This window comes from Microplitis mediator, chromosome 1, assembly GCF_029852145.1.
Source record: "Microplitis mediator isolate UGA2020A chromosome 1, iyMicMedi2.1, whole genome shotgun sequence".
Classification (NCBI taxonomy): domain Eukaryota; kingdom Metazoa; phylum Arthropoda; class Insecta; order Hymenoptera; family Braconidae; genus Microplitis; species Microplitis mediator.
The window spans coordinates 13254427-13278230 of record NC_079969.1 but is presented as its reverse complement, the minus strand read 5'-3'; the positions used below and the strand labels follow the sequence as shown (position 1 = coordinate 13278230).

The 23804-nt window shown below is 32.0% G+C and overlaps 1 long non-coding RNA gene across 2 annotated transcripts; it reads left to right on the top strand.

Moving 5' to 3' along the window:
* Positions 1-2875: 2875 nt before the first annotated feature.
* Positions 2876-22714, top strand: LOC130673518 (uncharacterized). 2 transcript variants are annotated; one of them, XR_008990898.1, is made up of 4 exons: positions 2876-3202; positions 4766-4851; positions 4930-5064; positions 22052-22713. It is a non-coding gene; the product is annotated as an uncharacterized LOC130673518 (long non-coding RNA). The 2 variants fall into 2 exon arrangements; XR_008990899.1 differs by lacking the exon at positions 2876-3202 and adding an exon at positions 3336-3680 and having other exon boundaries at positions 22052-22714.
* Positions 22715-23804: the final 1090 nt, after the last annotated feature.

Below are 23804 nucleotides of genomic sequence, written 5' to 3'. Positions count from 1 at the left end.
GAACCTTTAAAGTATTATTTACTTTTTATTTTGAATTCTTGCTTTATTAAAAAATGAATAGTTGATAGGTGAAACTGTAAAAATTAAGATTTATTGGTGATGTATTTTTCGCTTTTCTGAAATAATACCTCTTATTTATCCGTAGCATAAAAATTACACTGTGAGTTATCAATTGTTGAGAATGATAAATGATGTGAGAAACATTACAACTCACACTGTAATTTTTAAATTCCGTATTTGAAGCAGAACACCACTATACAGAAAAGTGAATTTAACAATTGAAAATGTAATTTTAGCTGAATTAATTTGTGAGAGAGTATTTACATTTTATTTTGAAATCTTTCTTAATTTAATATCTAGTTGTTGGTTATAGAGAGCGTGAAATTTATATTTGTAAGTTGGACGTTTTTAAGGTTTGGTACATAAAAATTACAGTTTCGGATAGCAAGTTGTAAATTTCAGTATGTAAGTTAACCCAGTGAACACATGACCTTATTTTGACGTCATACGTAGGTCATAGCAATGTCACGACATCTGATGTAAATTTGATGTCAATCTGACGTTCTACATGACTTTAATATGATGTAAAGCTTGTGACATCATATTGATGTAAGCATGACTCTTGTACTATGTCACAGTTATGACTTATGTATTACGTACGTTTGACATAGAATCTACATCACATTGTTATGTAGTAATAAAGTCATTATCCGTATATCATAATGACGTAATTTTAAAATCATACATTTATGTCAGTAGCAAAGTCACGGTTATACACAATGTGGATGTCACTCTTAAATCATATCTTCACATCAGTGACAAGTCAGTATTTTACGCAATGCTGATGTAATGTCTGAGTCATAGTTTTTTATCATCTATTTATTGAAATAAAACAATCATAGAATGAATTTTCAAACATGTGTAAATGTGTAAAAATAACAACTAAACGTCGAACATTTTTGGGGTCAAAGTAATCGATAAATTCGATAATAGATCATTCAGACGTTTTAGATTAAAACATTAGCGTGAGCATAAAAAAATTAACTTTATTTTTTTAAATGATATATCGAAAATATCATTTAGGATGACAAAGAAAATGTAACGACAGTTTGAACTCTTTTGCTATTATGATTTTAAAGTTTAGTATCACAATTTTTCAATCGATTGAATTTCATACGATTTTGTGAAATTATTTAATGTTTCGCAAAATTTTATTTAAGATTTTTTAAATTTCACATCACAACAAAAAATTTAAAAATTTGATGAAACTTAATGAAATTTTATACAATTATCATCGAGGTCGACAAATATTGCTTCTATAAAATTTCATATAAGATCATGGAGTTTTTTTAATTTTGTAAAAATCCATCACGAAAACTTATTAACTACGTCTTTTCCGGCATTTCACTCTAAATACATCAATTAAGCACGAGATTTGAACTCTCGTGATGTGGACCAGTGAGCAACGTTCAGGACTCCCAGCCAAGAGGAACCGTGTTCGAACCCAGCAGATGCCCAGGATTTTTTCATCATTTAACGTTATCTAATCTCGTTTCAGAATTCACAATGCGTTCGCGCGGTAATAATCAAATCAAAAATTCGGTATTTCATTTTATTTTTTTCTTTTTCAAAATATTTTTTCCGAATTGATAATTTTGACATCACCCATATGTCATATTGACGTCATAGAAGGTCACACAGACATCACATTTACATCATGCATACGTCATTAGTTTTACATCATAATCTTACGTAAAAAAGTGGGAAATAATGAGTAGTCCAGTCGGCAAGTGATTTAAATGGCGGTCCTAGTAGATTAAGCGAGGCGGAGACCGATTTTGACGATTTTTTTTTTGATTCCGCACTAAAAAAGGATTTCCAAAAAAGTTGAACAGGTTTCCCGTGTTGCTTTTGATTATTTAAATATTTAAAAATTATTACTTAGTTAACTTTTAAATATCTCGGAAACTATAGGGAAATCGGGAAAAAAAATTAAGAATAAAATGTAGAGAAATAATCAAAGAAAAAAATGAGACCAATCCGAAGTCTATACGACTAATAGTTTACGAGATATGATTTTTTTAATGCAAATTAATTTTTCGCCGCGCGCGCGGGAGTAAACAATTACCTGGAACTTTTTGAAAAATGCATAAATTAATAAAAATTTTTTTCTAATTCGTAGTTCTTACAATTCAAGCCGATAAACGAAAAGTTTCAAATCGAAAAAATAATTTTTTCGATTTTTTACATTAAAAAAACCATTTTTTGGTTTTTGGATTTAAAAAATCAAAAAATGGTTTTTTTAATGTAAAAAATCGAAAAAATTATTTTTTCGATTTGAAACTTTTCGTTTATCGGCTTGAATTGTAAGAACTACGAATTAGAAAAAAATTTTTATTAATTTATGCATTTTTCAAAAAGTTCCAGGTAATTGTTTACTCCCGCGCGCGCGGCGAAAAATTAATTTGCATTAAAAAAATCATATCTCGTAAACTATTAGTCGTATAGACTTCGGATTGGTCTCATTTTTTTCTTTGATTATTTCTCTACATTTTATTCTTAATTTTTTTTCCCGATTTCCCTATAGTTTCCGAGATATTTAAAAGTTAACTAAGTAATAATTTTTAAATATTTAAATAATCAAAAGCAACACGGGAAACCTGTTCAACTTTTTTGGAAATCCTTTTTTAGTGCGGAATCAAAAAAAAAATCGTCAAAATCGGTCTCCGCCTCGCTTAATCTACTAGGACCGCCATTTAAATCACTTGCCGACTGGACTATGAGTCACACCTGACTCATTCGTGACTTATATCTTACGTAAATGATGACATAGCGTAACGTCACTCTGACGTCAAATTTACGTCAATGTGTTTACTGGGTTTTACAGTTTGAAATGTTTCATTTTCAACATTTAAGATGCCGCTTTTTGGTATCTCATTCACGCTAAGGCAGTGATCATAAGTCGAATAGCGTCAGGGAGACATCTTGCCCACGCTCGAGTAACAAACGGTTGCAAGCAAGTTTGAACTTGTCCTTAGTGCTGGTTTTACAGACAGTTCTTGGTGAGACGTGATTGTGTTAAATAATTAATTTTATGTTATTATTGAAATTATCCAATTGAAGTTTTCGTTGTACAAATTGATTATTAATTAGTGGTCTTGTGGTGCTATCCATCTGATTTTGCTGTAACTTGTATTGAAGGGTATGAATATTTATCGACGCAATTAAATCCTATTATTGAAAGTGGTATAAAATTATGCAAATGGTTATCTCACCATGGTGATAAGTATACCCGTAATGTAATTATTACTGTTATAATACCGACAGACCTCAATTTTTTAAGATTGTTGAAATTTTGCTAGATGTCTGCAAAAATATTATTTTTTTTACAACTAAAGAACTTGACGCTGGTTTCGATGCTCATTTTCAAGCGTATGAAATTCATAATGATTTTATAAATTGGCATCTCATTTATTTGGATCAAGCTGATGGCACGTGTTCACTAACACATCAGCCTAATGGCAAAAAATATATTTGTTACCGACCATAAGCTATATTTTTAATTTATTTTTTATTATTTCTTAATATTAAGTTTAAAGTAAAAATCATGTTTTTGCATTTTAAATACAACATTAATAACTTGTACTTACGATCATTTTTATTCAACGGAAACCTTGTATGTAAGGATTTTTTATAAACATATCCTAATTTTATATTTAAGAAATTTTTATAGCTCATTCTAGAAGTCGAATATATACAATGTTTAAAACAAGTACTGTATTAACATAAATGTGAGTTTTCTGAAACTAAAAGGATGCAATGAATCAAATAATTATTGTAAAAAAAAAAAGCGGATTCTACGTTTACTGCAAATTACATACAGCAGTAATTGAATTTTAATTTAAGTTAAAAAAATTTTAAATCTGCTGTTCTTTCGACTATAATTATTAAATTTATACAATTTTTTCAATTTAGAAAAGCTCATATTTATATTAATATAAATATGTTCCAAACGTCGTATTAATTCCACTAATCGGCCTAAAAATATATTTTTTTCAACTCAAAAATTTCAATACAAAATTTCATATATTTATATTTAATATAATAATAGTCGAATAAATTTAAATTATGTTTTGCTTAATAATACGATAAAATTGACTCCGAATACTCTGAAAATAATTGTTCAAGTGGTATCTATTAATAAATAATAAATGAATTTTATTTTATGAAACCTTTAAATTCTTATTTTTGTTAGAATTTTTATCATTTTATATATTGAATTATTATAAAATGTAAGGCTTTTTTTACGTGCTTAAGCTGTAAAAAAACACCACTATGCTACTGATATAAGAATTTTTATAGTAAACATTCAAGAAAAAGAAATAAATTTTACTTAATGAAACTGTAAAATTTACAATCTAAAACTTTAGTTATTATTATTCTGAGTACTGAATTTCGAACAAAAAATTATCCCTTTTGTCCAATGAAACTGTGAAGGTTGTAAGTCATATTTCATATATTATTATTTCCAGAGTATAGATTCTAGCAAAATAAATACTTTTTACTACATGAAACTGTAATAATAATTTTTCTTTTGACTCAGCAAATATAATTTGAAGAATTTATAGAAAAAATTACAGTGTGAGATTGTAATTGTTAGAATAACATTTAAAATTATAAAATCTATTTGCTATTGAGAGCTAGATAATCTCGAGTTTGAAACTGTAATATTTGTTATGCCTGGATAAAAAAGTAATTTTTACAGTTTCAGATTCGCAGCGCTTTACTACAATACGAAACTGTAATAAATACTCTACATGAGTTCAATTTTTCAACTGCTCTTTTTTCCGTGTAAGTTGATTAATTTTATGTGAATTTACAAAATTGAAAAACATCAAATCTGATTAAAAAAAAAAAAATTATTTGCAGCATAAGTCAGTGGGTCCTGATTTTCTATAGATTTTCTTAGACGTTGATCCTCCAGCTAAAACTACTGTCTCTATCAAATTCTCGAGTCTTTGGAGACATCAGAGAAGTCGTTTGGAAGAACGCTAGCATGTGAACGTAGGGAAAAAATAAATTTATGAAAAACACGACAAAATATATGAAAAATCACTGTTTTTTATACCTCTTAGATATTTTGTCTATTAACGCTTTGATTTGATTCAACTCATCGAACTTTCTATTTTAATCGCATTTGGCTGTCTGAACCGGCCTGGAACCCGACTTCAAATATAAAAAAACAAAAAACTACCTTTTTTTTAAGTCTACAGAGTCATTAATATTCTGTTCATTCAATATTCATTTCAATATTTTGAATGAACTTTATAAAGCATATGAACTAATTTTTTACAATTTTTATTCAGTCTGTCATTATTTATTGTAGGAATTTTCATACAGAAGTATTCTACACTTACCCTTGCGACCTTCAACCCACTCTGGAAACACTCTGGAATCATAGTCAGAATGTAAACATTCTAAGTCCAGTATGTTCCCAGAGTGGTTTTGTGCCCTTTTTTCAGAGTGAAACCAAAGTGGTTTCAGAATTGATCCAGAGTAGATCAAAGTGTTTTCAGAATGGACTCAAAGTGAATCCAGAATGAAATCAAAGTGTTTTCAGAATGGGCCCACAGTGAGTCCAGAATGGAATCAAAGTATTTTCAAAATGGGCTCAAAATGAGTACAGGATGAAATCAGAGTGTATTCAAAATGGGCCCAGAGTCGATAAAATTTAAATACTAAGGACTAAAAAAAATTGGGTACTTTCTAAACTCATAAATCAATAATAATCTACAGAAAAACAATCTTAACCCAAATTTTTTAATTAACTATGCTTTTGTTAATTAATTAATTTTTACTTGTTGAAAGTTTACATAAAAACCCTGATTATTTCCAAACTAAAAACCCCGAATTTTTTTTACTTCTTAAAGCTATTCTTGAAAGGGTTTAGAAAAGATAGCTGGTGAAAAAATAAAAAAATTTCGATTTTATTAACAATCTAAGCCATTGAAAAATAAAAAACGTAAATAAAGCAATCAAGAAAATTTACTTTTTTGATTATTTTGTTTTTTTATTGCTGAAAGCTACATAACAATAATTTGAAAAAAATTTTTACTTGCATTGTTTAAATAATTGTCATAAACAAATACATGGCTAATTAGATTTAATAAGATTTTTTTTGGGAAAAAAACGCTTAATAAAAATAAGGAATTTTAAGAAAAAAATCGTTTCTTAAAAAAATTTTTTTTTGCTAAACAGCGCAATAGCTAATTAACAATTTTTTTTTTTACTCAATATTAATATTAAAGAACCATTATTTTTTTTAAATAATCATTAATCATGTTCTGTTATATTAGAAAAAAAATTGTTTTCATTCATTTATTATTTGTTTATTAAACAAACAATTTGTTGTAAACAAATAAATTTTCACGCAATATTTTTTTCAAATACTAAAAATAACCAAGCGTTTTATTTTGTAGAAAAAATTTTTTTTTAATCTTTTATATAATTTTTTAAATTATTGTACACTTGGACTTGTCGCTACCTTTCTGTTCTTCTCTATTGTTATTAAAATAACTTATTGAAGACACAACTACAACACTTCAAGTCTTTTTCATTATCCATTAATCATTAAACAAATCGAGCTTGTAACCGAAGCTCTAACTCAATTGCTTAAGGAATTATGAATAACAGTAATTTTTATGAATACTTTTTAATAAATACAAAAAAATTATTAATTAGCAAATTCGCTTTTTAGCAATAAAAAACATTTTTTAAGAAACAATTGTTTTTTTAAAAATTGTTATTTTCATTAAGTATTTTTATCCCAAAAAAAAATTTTTGCTTTGACCCGGGTTTTAATGTGAAAGACTTGAGAGAAAAATTTGCTGGGAGAAGATATATGTTAAGGAGGAGAAAGTCACTGGTGCTAAGCAGCAGTGGAAGTAGTTCAGTGTTCGCCGCTAGATCGCGCCCAACTTATGATTGTCCTGTTCCTGGTTAGATAGGTGTTTCAGAGTTTTTATATTCTATATTTAAAAATAATTCTGTCACGGGTATTTCTCTGTTATTTGACAGAGTGACAAGTGCCTGTTTGGATGGTCATATAGTAGATGCTATATTACATTGTGACAATAATGTCAAATATTTTTGTTTTCTTGAAAAATTGTTTTTACAATCCAGAAACATAATTGTATTCAATAAATGCTCTTGAATATTCTTAAAATAATATATTTCGGTAAATTTTTTTTTTCTTTCAGTATTCATTTACTCTGAATACCCTCTGGTTTGAGTATGTATTCACTCTGATCCCACTCTGGAAACATTCTGGAAACACTTTGGTATCAGTTTGTGTTCAATGTGGATCCATAACGGTGTCAGTATGTATCCACTCTGGATACTTTCTGGAAACATTTTGGATTTACTCCGTATCCGCTCTGGAAATACTCTGGGTTCACTCTCAGAAAAGGGCACAAAACCATTCTGGAAATACTCTGGAGTCCGTATGGTTGCATCGTGTTACCAGAATATTTCCAGAGTGTATCCAGAATGTTTTTAATGTCGCAAGGGTATCCAAAAAATTAAAGGAACAAGAAAATTTTATAAATTTTTTAGTGATTTTTGGAAGGCTGTATGTTCGTAAAAAATGATCGTATCGAAAAAATTAAAAAAGCAAATTGAAGCTTGAAATCTCTAGTTTGAAGGCTTCCAGCAAAATATTTTTTTGAGCCACGGTTTTTGCGGACCCTCGCGGTCCTGCAACCACCGTGGAACCACCGTGGATCCACGGTGAAACCACCACATCGTGGACCCACCGTGGTTTCGTGACATTTCACCACAGTTGATCCACAGTGGATCCACAGTGTATCCACGGTGAATCCACAGTGTATCCACGGTGAATCCACAGTGAATCCACGACAAAACCACGGTGGATCCACAGTGGATCCACAGTAGACCCATTGTGGATTCACCGTGGTTTTTCCGTGGATCCGCCGTGGATCCACTGTGGATCCACAGTGGTTTTTCCGTGGTTTTACCGTGGTTTGACGCGAGATCTTGACATGAATTTTTCAGTTGAAATAGTGATAAATGAAGACGTTTCTAAAAATCTAACTCAAGTAAAAAAATTTTTTCCGTAGTTTTACCGGATGAAAACGTAAAATGAATTTTTGTACGCGTGTAATTCAAATGGAAAAATAGAAATTCATTAAATCTCATTAAGAACTGAGATATAAAGCTGTGCTTTGAAGGGAATTTTTTTTTGCCTAAAAGCAGTTTTTTCTTTGGACCACTCTAGTATGTATAAATAATAGTGATACTTTACATAATTTTTTTATCGACTTAATTAACCTAAAATATGATGCAGCAATCATAAGACTTTTTTTTTGTCCAACTTTCTGTAAATAATAATTAACGTTACCTCGTTGATTTTCAACAACCTCACGAATAAAATTATCTATAACATTGTTTTGGAGTGATAACTTTTACGTAATTTTATTGATCAATTCCTGAAAACTAACTAGTAATTTTATTCAAACACGATATCAAATGTTGCAAAGCATGTAATAATTAGCTGATTTGCTCAAAAAGTTCTGTGGACGAAGTCTTTCGAAATTCAAAAAATTTTTATCCCAATTTTCTTTTTAATTGTGTATTTGTTAATTAACAAAATTTGTAAAAATGAAAGTAAACAATAAAACCTCGATAATTCTTAATAATTAATTAAAGAATTAATAATTCTCTCTCTGAGATAATAAAATCATTTGGTTAAGTTAAGAAAATATTTATTTAATAGACAAATAAATTATTTTGCAGTGCCAACAACCCCAAATATTAAAGCAATATATTATTATATCAACACTAATAAATATTACTTAGACACAAAAAAATATATCCATTTAGAATAAATAAATATATATATATATATATATATATATATATATATATATATATATATATATATATATATATATATATATATATATATATATATATATATATACATGTATATGGGTCATTCCACCAAATAAAATTATTTTTACGGGGCGACCCTCGTCGATTTGGTTCAAACTTTGTAGAGTCGTTCTATATATTAAAAAAAAAATTCTCTGAAAATTTGAGCCTTTTATATGCAGCTGTTTCAAAGTTATGATTTTTTGAATTTTTAAAAAATTTTTGTTTTCAACTTTTTCATTAATTTTTTTAAAGGAAAAAATTTTTTTTTAAAAATGAGCACATAACAGTTTTTCGTAGGAAAAATTCTCAGCTTTCCAATAAAAATATCTATTTTTCATTTTATGTTACAAAAGACCTTTTAAAATTCGATTAAAGACGAAAAAACGATTTTTATGACTGTGCGGCGCTTGATACATCTAATTTGATATTTTTTTCTGAAAGCTGAGACTTTTTCTCACAAAATATGTGATTTTCACGATGTGCATATTTTTTGTTTGAACAAAATTAAATAAAATATAAACTCTCTATGATTAAAAAACGTTAATTCTTATTTTTTCTGAGGATGTTGATACATTTTTACCATATATATCCTAAGCTATCAACAATAAGTGAGATAGGGTGCACTGCTTGTGTTTCTTTCACCGTTTATGACTCAAAGTATTGTACGTTCAAAACATTTATTTTCTAAAAAAAGTCATCATTCCCTGATTAAATCAAACGATTCGAAACGATTTGTAATGTTAAATGCCCATAAAAAGGGTGATTCAAAAGTATTCAAAGTATTCAAAAGCCTTAAAAAGTATTTAAAATTTTTTTTTCAATCGTTTTAAGTCGTTTCTTTTAATAAGGGATGGTTATAACAGTGAAATCAACGCTGGTAAAATTTTGAATAGCCCGGATGTATTAACTTGCGGTGTGAGGATATGTTTTCGGGTATGTATCTGCAGTAAAGCTCTGAAAACAAAAATTATAAAACTATTTTTCATGACACCAGCATCAATGGTTCAAGTCTAGGAATTAGTAATTTGAACTTTGATTCTTGTGTTGTGTTCAATAGTGATTTCAGACTATTGATGTCATCTGCGTTAATGACAGTTCTGACTTTGTAATCAAGTTTTATAAAAATTTGTATGCATAATAAATAGTATTTATGGTTTCTGTTTAACTATAAATTGCAAAGCATAAGTTAGGCGTACACTAATGGTTGATCGCACCATTGGGCTTAATATAACTTGATTCTAACTGGCTGCTGACACTGATAATAATTTTCAATGCAGGTAATCATGAAAAAAATAGTGTGTAAAACTAGATGAAACACGACTTCAGATTGCAGTTATTGTCAGCTTTTGCGTACGGCTCGGGCAGCCTACTTTACTTTCTTCTGACATCGTTTTGTTTCATCTCTTGCCACACAATCAACTATTACAGTTTGTTAAAACTATAAAATCAATGACTTGTATTTAAATAATTATTGATTTTGTTCAAACAAAAAATATGCACATCGTGAAAATCACATATTTTGTGAGAAAAAGTCTCAGCTTTCAGAAAAAAATATCAAATTAGATGTATCAAGCGCCGCACAGTCATAAAAATCGTTTTTTCGTCTTTAATCGAATTTTAAAAGGTCTTTTGTAACATAAAATGAAAAATAGATATTTTTATTGGAAAGCTGAGAATTTTTCCTACGAAAAACTGTTATGTGCTCATTTTTAAAAAAAAATTTTTTCCTTTAAAAAAATTAATGAAAAAGTTGAAAACAAAAATTTTTAAAAAATTCAAAAAATCATAACTTTGAAACAGCTGCATATAAAAGGCTCAAATTTTCAGAGAATTTTTTTTTTAATATATAGAACGACTCTACAAAGTTTGAACCAAATCGACGAGGGTCGCCCCGTAAAAATAATTTTATTTGGTGGAATGACCCATATATATACACTCGGCCATCATTCTGAAAGTAGTCAGAATAGCTTCCCTTGCGACATTAAAAACATTCTGGATACACTCTGGAAATATTCTGGTAACACGATGCAACCATACGGACTCCAGAGTATTTCCAGAATGGTTTTGTGCCCTTTTCTGAGAGTGAACCCAGAGTATTTCCAGAGCGGATACGGAGTAAATCCAAAATGTTTCCAGAAAGTATCCAGAGTGGATACATACTGACACCGTTATGGATCCACATTGAACACAAACTGATACCAAAGTGTTTCCAGAATGTTTCCAGAGTGGGATCAGAGTGAATACATACTCAAACCAGAGGGTATTCAGAGTAAATGAATACTGAAAGAAAAAAAAAATTTACCGAAATATATTATTTTAAGAATATTCAAGAGCATTTATTGAATACAATTATGTTTCTGGATTGTAAAAACAATTTTTCAAGAAAACAAAAATATTTGACATTATTGTCACAATGTAATATAGCATCTACTATATGACCATCCAAACAGGCACTTGTCACTCTGTCAAATAACAGAGAAATACCCGTGACAGAATTATTTTTAAATATAGAATATAAAAACTCTGAAACACCTATCTAACCAGGAACAGGACAATCATAAGTTGGGCGCGATCTAGCGGCGAACACTGAACTACTTCCACTGCTGCTTAGCACCAGTGACTTTCTCCTCCTTAACATATATCTTCTCCCAGCAAATTTTTCTCTCAAGTCTTTCACATTAAAACCCGGGTCAAAGCAAAAATTTTTTTTTGGGATAAAAATACTTAATGAAAATAACAATTTTTAAAAAAACAATTGTTTCTTAAAAAATGTTTTTTATTGCTAAAAAGCGAATTTGCTAATTAATAATTTTTTTGTATTTATTAAAAAGTATTCATAAAAATTACTGTTATTCATAATTCCTTAAGCAATTGAGTTAGAGCTTCGGTTACAAGCTCGATTTGTTTAATGATTAATGGATAATGAAAAAGACTTGAAGTGTTGTAGTTGTGTCTTCAATAAGTTATTTTAATAACAATAGAGAAGAACAGAAAGGTAGCGACAAGTCCAAGTGTACAATAATTTAAAAAATTATATAAAAGATTAAAAAAAAATTTTTTCTACAAAATAAAACGCTTGGTTATTTTTAGTATTTGAAAAAAATATTGCGTGAAAATTTATTTGTTTACAACAAATTGTTTGTTTAATAAACAAATAATAAATGAATGAAAACAATTTTTTTTCTAATATAACAGAACATGATTAATGATTATTTAAAAAAAATAATGGTTCTTTAATATTAATATTGAGTAAAAAAAAAAATTGTTAATTAGCTATTGCGCTGTTTAGCAAAAAAAAATTTTTTTAAGAAACGATTTTTTTCTTAAAATTCCTTATTTTTATTAAGCGTTTTTTTCCCAAAAAAAATCTTATTAAATCTAATTAGCCATGTATTTGTTTATGACAATTATTTAAACAATGCAAGTAAAAATTTTTTTCAAATTATTGTTATGTAGCTTTCAGCAATAAAAAAACAAAATAATCAAAAAAGTAAATTTTCTTGATTGCTTTATTTACGTTTTTTATTTTTCAATGGCTTAGATTGTTAATAAAATCGAAATTTTTTTATTTTTTCACCAGCTATCTTTTCTAAACCCTTTCAAGAATAGCTTTAAGAAGTAAAAAAAATTCGGGGTTTTTAGTTTGGAAATAATCAGGGTTTTTATGTAAACTTTCAACAAGTAAAAATTAATTAATTAACAAAAGCATAGTTAATTAAAAAATTTGGGTTAAGATTGTTTTTCTGTAGATTATTATTGATTTATGAGTTTAGAAAGTACCCAATTTTTTTTAGTCCTTAGTATTTAAATTTTATCGACTCTGGGCCCATTTTGAATACACTCTGATTTCATCCTGTACTCATTTTGAGCCCATTTTGAAAATACTTTGATTCCATTCTGGACTCACTGTGGGCCCATTCTGAAAACACTTTGATTTCATTCTGGATTCACTTTGAGTCCATTCTGAAAACACTTTGATCTACTCTGGATCAATTCTGAAACCACTTTGGTTTCACTCTGAAAAAAGGGCACAAAACCACTCTGGGAACATACTGGACTTAGAATGTTTACATTCTGACTATGATTCCAGAGTGTTTCCAGAGTGGGTTGAAGGTCGCAAGGGTTCCTAGGACCTCAAAACGTCGACATCTGATGAAAACTTGACCTTCAAAAATCGGGGTGAAAACAATAACTTCCCAATTTTTCGAAAGTCGTCGATTTTCTTAGCGGGAAGTTAAAAAGACATGATCTAGAGGAATTTATCAATACAAATAAAATTGATATAGCCCTTATCTCTGAGACAAAACTCAACGATCGACATAAACTAAGTTTTTAAAATTACTCTTTCATAAGAAGTGATAGACCGGACTCCAAAAGAGGTGGAGGCACAGTTATTCTAATCAACAAGAAAATAAAGTTCGCATACATTTCATATCCGAATGCAGCAGCAAATAAAGCAATTGAATATACTGTCATAAAAATTCAAGGTAACGCAGGCAACATTTTATATATATTCAGTATTTATGCAGTATGTAACAACAAGAGATCTTTTATAACCGAACTCAACAAAATATATGACGACTTTAAATTAAGATCAGATAACATCTTCTTCATCATGGCTGGAGACTGGAATGCAAGAAACACCATCTGGGGTGACAAAAATATGAACGAAAGAGGAGTCCTCTTACACAATTGGGTTGAAGATGCTGGAATACAAAATAAAACAGCCTTGTACACACCGATCAAGCCAACCTACCCAAGTGTCGGTTCGTTCCTAGACCACTGTCTGGCTGACTCTAGAATCACACTCAGAGGACTAATAACTGGAAAACTGATCACTCTTCCGTATGATAGTGATCATAATGCTATCAGTTTCATAATTGACTGCAATAACTTTCTAAAAGAGATCCCGAGTACAACACCTCCATCTGCAAGATATAATTACTAAAGAGCCAACTGGACCAGGTTTGCTGATTACTTAGAAGATAATATTACCGAACACCTACCTCATGACAGAAATTTAACAATAAATGAAATAGACACCAATATACTGAAACTGGAAAATTACATACACCCTAGTAGCAATTTTGTCAAAGCCTTGTACCAGCCTGGATCAAAATACTTTAAAAAGATTTTCGATCAAGAATTGTACAAGAATTGGTCCAGATTCTTGACCAAGATTATTGGTCAAGACTTGAGCCAGACTGTAGTCAGAATTTGTCAAGAATTTGACCAGAAATCTGGAGCTGTCTATTGCTAAACTTTGGGACTATCCTATATAGAGGTTCTCATTCTACATTAGTTTCATTTATTATACTGTAGTCGAGAAATGAGTTCTCTGTAGAAAATGAATCTAGTTTTTTTAAAAATGCGAGCGACAGCTTATTGAATTCGTCATTAAATTTGACAAGACATTTTTTTTTACAAATAAAAATAGCAATTTTTATAAGTCAAAATCAAATAGAAAAAACGAGAGACTCTGATTATTAGCAATAACTCAAAAATTAATAGAGGAAGCGTAAAATTAAAAAACAATTATTAAAGAATAAGCAATTTTCTATTTGTCACAACTTTCGGAATTCTATTCCCATTTTTTATAATTTTAATTATTCATCTTAATCTATTCAAAAATTTCCGAAATTTTGTAAGTGCTAGAAAATTCTGAAAATCAATTTTTCTAGGCATTACTACAAACTCAATGCGTAATTTAAAAAAATAACATTTTTAAACTTGTTGACTCAACTATAAATGAGAACCACTGCAATACTATACTTTTTACATTCAAGTGAAAAGGAGGGAAATAGGTGCGCGCTCGTCGTCTTTTGCGTTTCTCGCGCAAGTCTATGTCAAAACTCTGGGCCAAGAATCTGGTCAAATTCTGGTCACAGACTGGCCCAAGTCTGCAGCCAGTCTGGATAAAGATTCTTGATCAAGTGTCTTGGTCGAGAATTGTACAATTCTTTACAAAGTGCTTCTTCAAGTATCTTGACAAAGAATCTTGCCCAATTTCATTGCTACTAGGGCAGGACGCGATCTCTGCAACAATTCCCATAATTAAAGATAATATCAAAAAGGACTGCCAAAGGTACGTCAACCACAAAATCACTAAGCTCCATAAGTATAAATCAGCGCTGGTAGCAGAACTGTTCAAAAATAAAGATAATAAAAACCAAGTTAAATCTGTAATAAAGATGGTTAACAAGCAGTTGATTAAAGAATTCAGAAACTCTGAAATAGCATACTAGGAAGGATTGGCCAAAAATATCAACTATAGAGACTCATCTAAGTTCTTTCCAAACATCAACAGACATTTTAGATACAAAGAACCGCCACGTATAGAAACATTAATAATTAACAAAAATAGTCCATTCATCTCTGATCTCACGCTGAATAACACCAGACCAGCAGAAGATAATAACAATTACATAATTGATCAGCCAATTATAAAACTGAACATCATTGGTAAATATTTCGAATCTATCAATTCATCAAGATACACAAACCAAGGCACACCGATCAAACACCTGGCAGATGCAGCAGCAGAAGACATAAAATCAAGAATAGATAGTCTCAGAAGATTCAACAACACACATACCAACTTCTTAAAAACAAATCCAGCCCACTACCCAACGCAGAATCAGGAGTCTCCAAATTACATACATACATATATTCATGTTGCCCTCACTCTAAAGACAGCCAAAAATAAGACGTCATTAGGTATTGAGACAAATCGCTTTCTGTACTCGCGATTTTTACCAGCAGCCACCAGGATTCGCGGGTTGAACCCTGGCTTAGACTGGCCTCTACGAAATTTTATTTTTGCTGGGACAGAGCAATGGGCTAAGGTGCTCGCAAAGTAAGAACCCGCACTTATTCCAACACGGCAACGTATGAGAAAACATATCAACTTACCCCACGGCTTATAAAATTATAGATTATTCCTATCAATAGTCGAATTACTATTTGTAACTTAATTAATATTTATTTTATCAGACTATTCAATAATCTTACCAGTAAAACAGGAAAAAAATAGGATGAACAGATAATAGATACAGTGAATGATTAACAATTGCAATGATTGTTTATTGCCAATTATAATAATAAAAATTACTTACAAGAAAGTGCAAGCGCTGGATGTAATGTAGACAGATGCGTGGCACAGTATAATTTTATATCGCGAGTATATCGCTGGTAACGTACAGTAATATTTAATTGAACTAACTTTGTTTATAATAATCAGTAAACTTGGACAGTAAAGTATATCGCAAGAGAATTGCCAGTAATACAACTATAACGCAAGTTAATTTCCCGATTTAGAAAGTAGTTATCCGTATTAACAAAGTCGCAAATAAATTGCTAGTATATGACAGTAAAACTAAATTATACGTCTTATCGCTAATTGATCCAGGATTGAAGTGATTGACCGATAATTTTGGGCATAGGACTCGTCTCGGGACTGTCTCCACTTTACCCTTACGGACATGCGTCGACGTGATAATCAGTCATGTGACCATGTCACTATGACTTGTGTAGTTTCAGACGGCAACGAGACGGGGAAAATTGGGAACCGCAAGGCTGAGGAAGAAGATGACAATTCACATTGTCTCAATCCCCCCCATTAAGCCAAGGTTACCCTTTTGACCTCTCGTCTAGGTTGTCCGACTGAAAAGAATGATTTAGTTTATTTACCATATTTACAATGCGCGTAAATCGCCATAATAATGACAAGTAGATCACCGTGAATGCTTGGCAAGTTAATCGCCGTTTTTGTTGCAAGTAGATTGCCGTAAAAGAAATTAGTTTGAAAATTATCTACAAGTTTTGCGAGTAGATCGTCAGTATTCAAATTTTTCAATTGCGAGTAGTATCGTCCGGTATGCAAGTAAATTGCCGTAAAATTAATTTATCATTTCCGGGTGTATCGCCCGATATGCAGTATATTGCCAGTAATTAATTGCAAGCCGTAAGGGATACTAAAAATATTAGAGTTTAGTCACCCTTTTTCAGGTTCACTTCTATCCTGGGACTTCGATCTGGATCAACCTAGAAGTGTATATTTACCGCTTACGAATTAATATTACAAGATACTGTAAAAAATAATTTCGTAATATTTACAATTAATAATTAAATACAAATATATTTTTTTTTGAAAGTCTGAGGACTGTAAAGAAGTAATACTATTTAAAGATTTTGATTATTCAGTCTGCCAACTGCTCTCAGACTCGACGCTGTAATTAAAAATTATTACAATTGGCAATAATAAATGAAATGAATGAATGAGATGAGTATGAATTTGATGGAAAATATTGTTGGAGTATATCCATTTCGGCAACGCATGACAAATTTTCTTATCAACTACTTAATATATTAGTTTACTTAGGTTATTATGAGTAATATTTTCTTGTTGTATGAGTAAGAGGTTTCGATTATCATTAGCCTCTTCAGTTGACGACAGTGAGTTCAACGATGCTGAATTAAATTGATGTGTCCTTGAGGAGAATGAGTGAGTAATTTCACTTGAATTTATTTTCCATGTGTTTTCTTTGGAGTTTACTTGGATGGCAGCTAACTGCCAAAAATCTAGTCCAAGGATGACAGGAGTAGACAATCCTGGTACAACGGTCAACCAAGTGATAATATCGTGGCCGTCTAAGTTTATGCGAAAGGGCGCACCACCTCGTGTTTGTGTTAGTTTAGAATTTGCCATAATGACCTCACGAGCATTCATGGGGCCTGATATGAGTTCTTGCAGTTGGTTTTCTTTGATGTGTTCGTATGCAGCTTCAGAGATGTAGCTGCGTCCACTTCCACTGTCCAGTAATGCGCCAATCTTGTGTTGACCAATATAGACGTTGGTGACCATCTGACTGACTCTTGACGGAGCTTTCAGACTCGCTGAAGAAAATTTTCCGCAAGGTTCAACTGTGTTGTCACAAAAAGCTGCTGATTGAGTTGATGATTGACTGTAAAATTTTGGAGCTACACTTTGTGTAGTTTCAATTTTATCTGTAGCGGTATGTGCTTTTTGGTGTTTCGTTTTTATCTTAGGTGTTTTATTATTATTTGATTTGTTTATTCTTGTAACTTGACGAGGATCCAATATTTCTGAAATACTTTGAATTTTATCTATCGGAGACGCAAAATGGATTAACTCTTCAACTCGAGTATTTTGAACGTCGCCGTCGGTCTTGTCTGTGTATTTCATATTAGCCTGATTGTCAAAATTTTTCGTAGATTTTTGTCGAACTTTTAATCCTGCTTTAATTCGTAGTTTGTCAGTTGTGGGCGCACAACATAGATCAGAAACATGGCCAATTCGGCCACAACGACCGCAGACAGGTGTATTCTTTACAGTAGTTTGTTGCACTGGAATTGATTTTCCCGATGAATTATTTATTAATGATATTCTGACATTCGTGTCCATACTTAATAATAACTATTGAATTCGTAGGAAATAGGACCAGGAAATAAATGAATTACTTTAAATAAATTGAACGTTTCGTCATTTATTTATGACTTCCTCAGCAACTAAAAACAAAATAAAAACACAAACTATTTTTTCAGCACATAACAATTGTTCTAATAAAATTAATTAGGTTAGATTATATACCTTATTATTGTAATTCAATTGTCTATTGTATAGAAACTATGGAGAAAGACCTTATATCTTAAAATTATTGCCATAATCAGACTCATTATTATTGTAAAACTTTGATTTTAAATTAATTATTGTTAAATGAACTCAAATTTTTAACTATTACGGTTTTCTCTATGTCACAACGGTTTCAAATATAATTTATATTATTATTATTACGTTCAATTTATTTAAAGTAATTCATTTATTTCCTGGTCCTATTTCCTACGAATTCAATAGTTATTTATTAATATTCGTTCTAACTTTACTAGAAACGAATTTATTACTGATTCAAAACTTTGTAGTAAGGTGGAAGACTCTGGACTTGACGCGTTTCCTTAAGTATCCGACGGATTTCTCTTTGGTGATTGAATGCTATCTTGGCTATGATCAGCAGTTATGACGTTGATTGAATCAGGTTCCGGAAATTCTTGATTTAAAGGGTTTACGGAACTGTATGTTTGAACTTTAAAGCGTGCTTTTTGTTTATCTGAATTATGATTATAATTAGATTGAAGAGCATCCGCCGTTGACTGCCATGCGCTTATGCGAGTAAATAATTCCGAATAAGTTAAAAAAATTTTATCGGAGAATTTTTGTAAAAAATAAGGATTCAATCGAGTGAGTATGATACGGATCTGTTTGGCCTGCGATAACGGTTCTTCAAGTTGCATAAAAGCTCCCTGCATCCGACTGACGAAAGACACTCCAGTTTTATCATTTCCTTGTTTAGCTGCGTAAATTTCTTGCAGTAAATCCTCATCGGTCTGTGGTGTTTGCCAGATTAGAAAATAATGTTTAAAAGTTTCCCAATTAATAAATAATTCTTCATTTTGATAATACCACTCAATGACGCTGCCGTTAAGTGTATTGGTTACAACCGTAGGGAAATTTTCGAAAGAAATGTCATAGCTGCGCATACGTTGTTCGATAATTTTAAGGTATTTTCGTGCAGTAAGTGACGACGAACAATTCCGAGGAGGAAAAGAAATATTCCATAATTTTACAATTCGACTGATTTCGTACTACGAACAATTAAAACCCATTGCGCTCGTATACCTAGTTGGAACTGTGAATGTGTGATAGAATATTGATGGCTGTGTATGTACTGGCATCGTGTTAGATGGTACTGGCTGCGTGTGCACATACGACGGTAACGTATGAATTGGTAGTGGGACCGTTTGGCGCGCGTACGGTTACTGCGCAGGTGCTTGATGTACAGCTGATGACACACTGCTAGCTTGAGACGATTGCACTCATGATTGCGGGGCAAAATGGCCAGCCGTGAGGGGATTTGCTGCCTGTGAGACAGTAGTCGTTGGAAACAATTCTCTGGGCATCAATGTGCTAGAAATACAGCTATTTGGAAAAGTTAAATTATTTCTAGCTTGTATTGCCGTTCGCGAATTCGATGATATCGGTAACGTATAGGAAGGTCGTGAGATTGTACCCGTCAGTGACGACTCTTGGCGTGTGGCTTGCAAGGCTGCAGATTCAGTTTGTAGCTGAGCTATAGCATTTGACAAGACTACTATTGAGCTCGCATTATTTATCTGTGCAGTTGGATGGCCAATCATATTATTTACAGAAACTTCGTTATTATTATTCACTGTGCTGTTATGTATACCTCCCGTAAGGTCTAGCAAATCATCAATGGCACTAGTGGTAGGAATTACTGAACTCGATGCGGAATTAGGCGGGAGTTGAAACAAGTTGTGACCAATATTGTTATAATTATTACTAGTAGTTGCCGGAAGTGGTCTTGGAATCGGTGTCCTCGGCAACATGATGACTAATTAAGCTATTAAGATTACTAATAACTACTGTCCACGCGATAAATAAATTTGCATCCGACATAAATAGACATCTTTTAAACGGTAAGCTAGTTGGTACTGCACTCATAAATCTCGAAAAGGCGTTCGACTCTGTTTGGTTGAACGGCCTTATTTATGTCTTAATACAAATACGATATGATCTACGGTAAATCTTTCATCGTTTGGGATGGTGTCAACCTATCGACACTAATATTTAATATATTAGAGGGACTTCAGCAAGGGACCGTAACTTCACCAATACTCTTTATCATATTCACTAGCAAGATCCTTAATAAATTTGGCCTAAATATAGGTAATAACACCCATAGCGGAGCATATGCGGATGATGGAGTAGTATACGTGGCAGACAGCAAGATAACAACAATTCAAGATAAACTAACAAAAATAGTTCATGATAAATATCACTGCTATAAGTTATGGAACCTGAAAATGAATCCGGACAAGAGTGAGACAATTTGATTCAGAAAGACTGTAAACGAGATCACACCTTCCACAGTCCAACTGATTAAGACATTCCAGATCACCTTTACGGATAACGACACAGGCGAAGTATTTAACATACCAAATAAAAACACGGTCAAATATCTGGGAATCCACTTTGATTATCTGATACGAATGAACAAACATCATACTATCCAGCTGAAAAAAGCTAAAAAATGCGTTCAGAGCAAATTTCTGGATATTCTATGACAGAAACATACAAACCAAAGCTAAGTTGATATGTTATTAACTTCTAGTCAGGCCTATCTTCAGTTACGCTGCCCCAATATGGTGGAATATTGGCCCATCGGTCATGGAAAAGTTCCGCAAATTCGAGACATCCTGCATAAAAACCTGCTTAAGTAAATACAGATCAGCTGAGTCTAAGTACATCAAGCGACTTAGCAACAAAGAAATATACGACCAAGCAGACATTACCAGGTTCGATTGCTTCTGCCTCACTCTCACAAGGAACTACTTTAGTACAATGTACGAAATTGGTAATGACACCATCAACAAACTGAAGGTGGAGAACACCGAACAGGTGAGAAGGATGGCCAAAAGCAATTATAGTCCACCAGAGCTATTTACCAACCTTGACCGTATGGGCTGCATCCAAAATGAATATAATGTGCCTATCATATATCACATAAGAAGACACTGCGCAAGAAAAGCCATATTTACTGATATGGACCATCTATCACCAGAGTCCATAGTATACTCGACTGCACTCCCGACCAGAGATCACGATAGCCTGGACAGGCTAAATGAAAAATACTGGTAGCTTCAGGGTGAAGCGAAACACCTAGACGAATTACGAAGGAGAGCAAGATTCAAGAAGCAGCAAAACCAACAACAAAGAGTACAACCGCTCTTAAATAGCTGGAGATCACATAGGCAGTGAAATATTCTGCATATAGTGTAAATAATTATACCCCTCATCTACCCATACCTAATGCCCCTTCCTGATTCCATCCCTACCCCTTCACTCAGCCTCCAGAAGGCAAACTAACGTTGCGATGGTTTTTTTTATATTTTTAAAATGTTAAAATTTTTCCATAGCATTAAACATTTAAATTATATCTTTAGAATTAATATTTATTAGACTAAAAAAAATTAAGAATTTAAAGAGAATATTTATTTTCAGTTACTGTATATTGATGTTCAGTCACGAGCTTAATCATTTTGAAAAGCTTCGTGTACTTTCGCTACGTACGGGAGCAGCCGAACTCGCTACTGACTTGAATGTCAGAATAGTGCCGGGTCACTCGCTATCTGGGCCCGACACCTGCAATTTCTTGCTCATAACCGTGCCACGTCGGCATGAGAACCCGCTACCAGCCGGCCAATCAGAGAAATTGGCGGCTAACTATTTCCTGTTGGCGCGCTTTTAAGCCAATGGGAAAATTCGTTACTGCAGCCATGCTGCCACGTCACCACCGAGCAGCCACGAAGGAAGAAGACGACGTCTCTATTTCCAATCTACATCGGGCAGTCTTACTAACCGCCACGCGTTTTTAACCGCTTTACTTGTCGCATTCGCTATCGCTTATCTATGTAGTTGCATTCGCTCTTAAGTATTTTTCTTACAGTTATTCAGTGTACATATTGTTAAATAAAGATCTATTCTATTATCTGTAATTTTTGTGTTAATTGTTAGTTATTGAATTTACCACACTTACACCAGAATCCCAAAGTACATTCGCTCATTTAACAATTGATAAGAACGTCATTGGTGTCAAATCAAAATTAAAATCTAAATTAGTGTATGAGTTTTTTAATTAAGGACATTATTACTTATTTATGTATGAGAGAAAATATTGAAAAATAAAATGCTTTTTAAAGCCAAACCAAAAACCGGTTTTGTTTTTCAATACTTTATTGCATCCCTCGCAGATTTGAATCATGGTGGAAACACGGTGGGTTTGTTCCATTCTACCACTGTGATTACGCGGTGTATCCACCGTGATTCCACGGTGGCTTGACCACTGTGTATACACGGTGTTTCCACTGTGATTACGCGGTGGATACACCGTGGAATCACGGTGGTGAAATAGCACAAAGCCACCGTGGAATCATGGTGGACCCACCGCTTAATCACAGTGGAAACACCGTGTATACACAGTGGTCAAGCCACCGTGGAATCACGGTGGATACGCCGCGTAATCACAGTGGATATACTGTGTATACCCGGTGGTGAAATGGAACAAACCCACCGTGTTACCACGGTGGATCCACGGTGTTTACACTTCCACGGTGTTTCCACCGTGATTCAAATCTGCGAGGGATATAGAAGCGCCATCTATTAATCATTTATTGAATGAACAAATGAGTTGCGCACGTTTGGATTTCTCAACTTTATTTTATTTCAAAGTGTTATGTCCGACTATTAATTATTTAATATTTGGTTTGCGTGGATTAGGCGTTCAGACTAACCAAAGCAATTTTCCGCCTAAATGTTTAGTTCAAGCCGTAATTATTTGTTTAGGGATACGTTTCGATGTGGACTTTCTTTTAATTCTAGTTTATATTTAAATAGAGGTATCTTTCTAAATATATGAATATACTATATGTTCATTGATATATACAATTGTGAAATTATAGTTCCCTTTTTCCGCTTAAATTTGAGGCTGATTGAAATTTGATTATTGAGTCGAGAAAGATAAAATAGCCACTTATGAATTTCTTACCTTTGCGCTGATATTTTTCTTTGATTACTTTTTGCTGGGATATTCCTTTGCGGTAAATCTCTGGACCCTTGAATTGGCTGCTGTCTCTCTCGTACAATCCGGTCTTCGTGTGAGGGTAGGATGCTAATACTAACTAACTTATTTTAATTAATCAAACACAAAAATTTGTTTTCACTTTGGTTTTTCTTTTTATTTTACTTTTAAATTTTA